At 36.3% G+C, this 6005-nt stretch overlaps 1 non-coding gene across 1 annotated transcript; it reads left to right on the top strand.

The window, feature by feature from the left end:
- Positions 1 to 2390: 2390 nt before the first annotated feature.
- TRNAF-GAA (transfer RNA phenylalanine (anticodon GAA)) lies at positions 2391 to 2463 on the top strand. Its single transcript has one exon. It is a non-coding gene; the product is annotated as a tRNA-Phe (tRNA).
- The last annotated feature ends 3542 nt before the right edge of the window (positions 2464 to 6005 follow it).

The following is a 6005-nucleotide window of genomic DNA, read 5'->3' as shown; positions in this document are numbered from 1 at the left end:
TAACGTGGACTAATTCGTGTGAAAACCTACTAGCACTTTGAGGACCTCTTTCCTTCACCAAACTTATGGGTAAACTTATTTAGAAGGTGCAGGAACAAGTTTGGAAATGAATAGTGGACTATAGTTCTCGAATTCGAGGTAAACCCATGAACACGATACCCCAAAACAAAAAACTTGTATCTCTCGATTGGGTACTCGATTAAGCTTGCTTCTTGCCCCTAATAGTCTACCCTAATTCATAATTTATAGACGGATTTTCCACTACCATTGAAACGTCTAGAATTTCTATAATTTCATTCTTTATTTTTTTGAATCTTCTGCCAGAAAAGTCTTCTCCGATCAGAGCCTTCCTTTTTTAAGCACCTTGTAATTCTTATTCCATAAAAAATTTAATGATTCGTAAGTTTATAAAAATTAGAAAAAGTACCATTTTCTTAATGTTTTTTCAATTTTACTTGTTCTTTGCTTCTAGATACAACCTAGTAGGGATTATACACTGTCTCTTATTGGAGACCTTGAGTGTTGCAAATTCTCCTCTCCTTTGAAAACTTTCGGTCATCGAAAGTGCTTATTCTAAAATAGGTCAGGGTACAAGGTTCTTATTTGCCTTTTGTTTCCCAAGTGGATTCTTCTACTCTATGATTCTTCCATAGGACCTTAACGAGAGAGATTTCCTTGTTTCTCAATCATTTGACTTTCTTGTCTATTATTTGAATCGGGTCTTCTTTATATGTTAGGTCATCTCTCAAGAAGAGAGTTTCATGAGCCAGTACGTGCGAACGATCTAGGGTATACTTCCGTAGTATGGATACATGAAAGATATTATGTACTGCAGACAAGTTTGGGCATTGCCCGATTCTATAGGCCACAGATCCAATCCTTTCTAATATCTCAAAGGGAGGGATAAACCTAGGGCTTAGCTTCCCCTTTTCACCCTACCTGAGCACCCCTCTCATGGGGTGCTACCTTTAGGAATATATGATCCCCTACCTACAATTCCATGTCCTTGCGCCTTAGGTCTGCATAGCTTTTCTCTCGGCTTTGTGCGGTCTGTATCCTAGCTTTAATCTTCTGGACTGCGGTGTTGGTAATTTGCACCAGCTCTGGCCCAATAGTTGTCGTTTGCCCCCCTTCTTCCGAAAAGATAGGGGATCGAAATCTTCGTCCATAAAGAACCTCGTATGTGGCCATTTTTATGGTGGCTTGGCAAGTATTATTATAAGCGAATTTCATAAGGGGTAGGTACTTATCCCAGCTTCCTGCAAAATCCATCACATATACCCTCAACATGTCTTCCAATATTTGCTTGAGCATTTCTGTTTGACAATCTATTTATGGGTGGAATGTCATACTATAACTGCGTACCCAATGCCTTTTGTTGAATTTTCCAGAAGCGAGATTGAAATCTGGCATCTCGGTCTAATACTATTGCCTTTTGTTGAATTTCCAGAAGTGTACCCAATACCTTTACTGATGAATATTCATTTTTAATGTTAGCAAGAGTAGCTTAGTTTGGAGATTGTTAGACTGAAGATTTGAAGGTCACACGTGTTTTATCCACGTTCAACGCACCTAATACAAGTTTATTACCTGACTATACAATCTAAAAACATAACTTGCTTATTCAATCTAAAATTAGTGATTATTTCTTTTTTAAACATAATGAATTAGCGGAAATACCTTTACTTATGAATTTTCATTTTTAATATTAGCGGGGATAGCTCTGTTGGGAGAGCATCAGACTATAGATTTGAAGGTCGTGTTTGATCTCCACGTTCACCGCAACTGATTCTAGTTGCTTAACCCGACTATTCAATCTAAAATTAGTCATTGTTCCTTTCTGAAATCTTAATGAATTATCGAAAATACCTAACGTGTTCTAGTTCACCGCACCTTATACAAGTTGGATAACTTGAATATCTTATTAAAAATTAGTGATTATTTCTATTTAAAATTTCAATGAAGTAGCGAAAATACCTTTACTGATTTATTTTCATTTTTAACAGTAGTGTGGATAGTTCAGTTGAGAGAGCGTTAGATTGAAGATTTGAAGGTCTCGTGTTCGATCCACGTTCACCACACATGGTTCACGTTGCACAATTTGACTATTCAATCTAAAATTAGTAATCATTTCTTTCTAAAATTTAAATTAATTAGCGGAAATACCTTTACTTAAAAACTTTCATTTTTAATGTTATCAGGGATAGCACAGTTTAGAGAGCGTCAGATTTAAGATTTGAAGGTCACGTGTTCGATCTCCACGTTCACCGCACCTGTTTCTATTTGCATAACCTAACTATTCAATAAAAAAAAATTAGTCATTATTTCTTTTGAAATCTCAATGAATCAGCGAAAATATCTTTACTGATGAATTTTCATATCTAATGATTGCGGGGATAGCTCAGTTGGGAGAGCGTCAGACTGAAGATCTGAAGGTCACGTGTTCGATCCACGTTCACCGCACTTGGTTCACATTGCTTCATTGCACTTTATAGTTTAGTTGATTATTATTTCTTTTTGAAATATAATGAATTATTGGAAATAGCTTTACTTATGAATTTTTATTTTTAATGTTAGCAGGGATAGCTCAGAAGGTCACGTGTTTAATCTCCACGTTCACCGCACCTCACCTGTAACTATTCAACTGGATTATCACATTAACAATTTAAATCAAATAAAGTGACATTAACCATTTGAATCACCTCAACCCCACTTGTTGAACTTGACCAAATGTCTATAACATAACACTAACAAAGGTACAAAGTAACACTAACAAAGTCTTTTTAATCTAAAATACCATTGAACTTGACCATTATAGTGCCTCTCAAACGTAGGTAAAGTTTAAATTCGAGTCTCCTTGTCAAACTCACTCGGGTGCTCATCTCAACCATGATGGCGTTCAACAAGAGAGACCTCGAAAATAGCCGGATTATCGCATTAACCATTTGAATCACCTCAACCCCACTTGTTGAAATTGAAACAAATATCTAGAACATAACACTAACATAGGTACGATGTTCATAAAAGACTTTAATCTAAGATACTATTGAACTTGACCATTAAAGTGCCTCTCAAAATGAGGTAAAGTTTAAATATAATTGGTGACAAAAGATGAAACTATAAAATAAAAAGAAATAAGAAAATAATATTCAATTTTAGAGAATCAAACCAGAATCTCCTAGGTGAAAGCCAAATATCCAAACCGTTGGACAACAATGAATTTTTGGTGTAGTTGTCCTAAAGTCTTTTGTCTAATCGCTCAAGAGTTTTACTATGATGTTTTGGGTAATGTGTAACTCTTCGACACGTCCTTTCATGTGTGTGATAGAGTTCTCAGAATTACCGCGACGTTTCGAGCTGTTCGATCGTGTGGCTCTTTCTTCAAAACGGTAAACATCAAACATCAAACATCAGGTCTTTGATTGGCAACCCATCCAAAGGATTGTCGATTGCATCGATTGGATCAATAATCTTCCCATGAGTTTATGGTGCATGACCCATTTTTTATAGCATTCACCTTCGAGCGCCACCATAGTTTTGCATCATCCATGAGATGCATTGTGACCAACGTAACTCTTAGGTCTTATGAGCAAGTAACAGTAACCTTCAAGTATTGTTCTACGTAAAAAATAAAGCTTTTTAATTCCTTAGCATCCCGGTTTACATTTAAGGGATTGTGTTCTTGGATTTTAAGTTTGTTAAGCCCACATGAAATTGGCTTGAGGTGTGGTTCTCTACAGCCTAACTTGTCAAACTCACTCGAGTGCTCATCTCAACCATGACGTCGTTCAACAAGAGAGACCTAAAAAACGACTGGATTATCGCATTAACCATTTGAATCACCTTCTCATCTCAACCATGACGTCGTTCAACAAGAGAGACTTCGAAAACGACTGGATTATCGCATTAACCATTTGAATCACCTGCTCATCTCAACCATGATGTCGTTCAACAAGAGAGACCTCGAAAACGACTGGATTATCGTATTAACCATTTGAAATTGAACAAAATATCTATAACATGACTCTGACAAAGGTACGATGTTCATAAAAAGTCTTTTTAGTCTAAGATAGAAACTGTAAAATAAAATGAAATAAGAAAATAACATTCCATTGCCGGAAATCAAACTCGGGTCTCCTGGGTGAAAGCCAGATATCCTGACCGCTGGACGACAATGGATTTTTGGTGTAGATGTCCTGAAATATTTTGTCCGATCGCTGATGAGTTTTAGCATGATCTTTTGCTTAATGTCTTACTCTTCGACACGTCCTTCCCTATGTGTGTTAGAGTTCTCAGGGCTACCGTGACGTTTCGAGCTGTTCGATTGTGTGGCTCTTTCTTCAAAAGAATCAATATCAAATGTTAGGTCTTTGATTGGCAACCCATCCAGGGGAGCGTCGATAGCATCGATTCCATCAACGATCTTCCCATGAGTTTATGGTGCATGACCCATTTTTTATACCATTCACCTTCGAGCACTACCATAGTTTTGCATCGTCCATGAGATGCATTGTGGCTAATGTAACTCTCAGGTCGTATGAGAAAGTTCCTGTAGCCCTCAACTCTCAGGTCGTATAATAGAGTTCTTAGAGCTACCACGACATTTTGAGGTGTTCGATCGTGTGGCTTTTTCTTCAAAAGAGTCAACATCAAACGTCAGGTCTTTAATTGGCAACCCATCAAGGGGAGCATCGATTGCATCGATTCCATCAACGGTCTTCCCATGAGTTTATGGTGCATGACCCATTTTTTATATCATCCACCTTCGAGCGCTACCGTCCATGAGATGCATTGTGGCCAACGTAACTCTTAGGTCGTATGAGCAAGTTCCTGTAACCTTCAAGTAGTGTTCAACGTCAAAAATAAAGTTTTTTTAATTCCTTTGCATCCTGGTTCCCATTTAAGGGTTTGTGTTTTTGGATTTTCAGTTTGTTAAGCCCAACATGAGCTTGGCTTGGGGTGTGGTTCTCTACGACCCTCCTTGTCAAACTCACTCTGGTGCTCATCTCAGTCATCTCAGCCATGATGGCGTTCAACAAAAGAGACCTCGAAAATGACCGAATTATCACATTAATCATTTGAATGACCTCAACCTCACTTGTTGAAATTGAACCAAATATCTATGACATAACACTATTAAAGGTTCAAAGTTCATAAAAGTCTTTTTAATCTAAGGTACTATTGAACTTGACCATTATAGTGCCTCTCAAATCAAGTTGATAAAAGTCTTTTGAATTTAAGATACTATTGAACTCATCCATTATAGTGATTCTCAAATCTAGGTAAAGTTTAAATATAATTAGTGACAAAAGATGAAACTATAAAATAAAAGAAATAAGAAAATAAAATTTCATTGTCGAGAATCAAACTCGGGTCTCCTCGATGAAAGCCAGATTTTCTGGGTAATGTCTTCGACACGTTTTTTTTATGTGTGTGATAGAGTTCTCAGAGATACCGCCACGTTTCTTGTTGTTCGATCACGTGGCTCTTTCTTCAAAAGAGTCAACATCAAACATTAGGTCTTTGATTGGAAACCCATACAAGGGAGCGTCGATTGCTTCAATTCCATCAATGGTCTTCCCATAATTTTTTGGTGCATGACCAGTTTTTCATACAATTCACCTTCAAGCGCCACCATAGTTTTTTATCGTCCATGAGATGCATTGTGGGCCGATGTAACTCTCAGGTCCTCTGAGAAAGTTCCTATAGTCTTGAAGTATAATATCAAAACATATTAACGTATTTGATATGTTAAATATTTTAAATAATTGATGTGTATCATAAACATTAAATAAAAATATATATTTGAAATTTGAATGATATTCATATTAATTAAACATATATTATGATATTCTACCACATTTTAATATTATTTAAATAAGATATTATATCTTAATTTATTAGGTATTCAAATATATAATTTGACAAAAATAATCACAAGTTCACTGTAAATAGAGCCCTAGGGTTAAATTAAAAAGTACCAAACACTAAATACTGTGACATTT

The sequence above is a fragment of the Cucurbita pepo genome, chromosome 16 (genome assembly GCF_057944985.1).
Source record: "Cucurbita pepo subsp. pepo isolate OVF chromosome 16, ASM5794498v1, whole genome shotgun sequence".
In the NCBI taxonomy this organism is placed as follows: domain Eukaryota; kingdom Viridiplantae; phylum Streptophyta; class Magnoliopsida; order Cucurbitales; family Cucurbitaceae; genus Cucurbita; species Cucurbita pepo.
The sequence above is the reverse complement of the archived record's forward strand: the minus strand, read 5'-3'. Positions and strand labels throughout refer to the sequence as shown.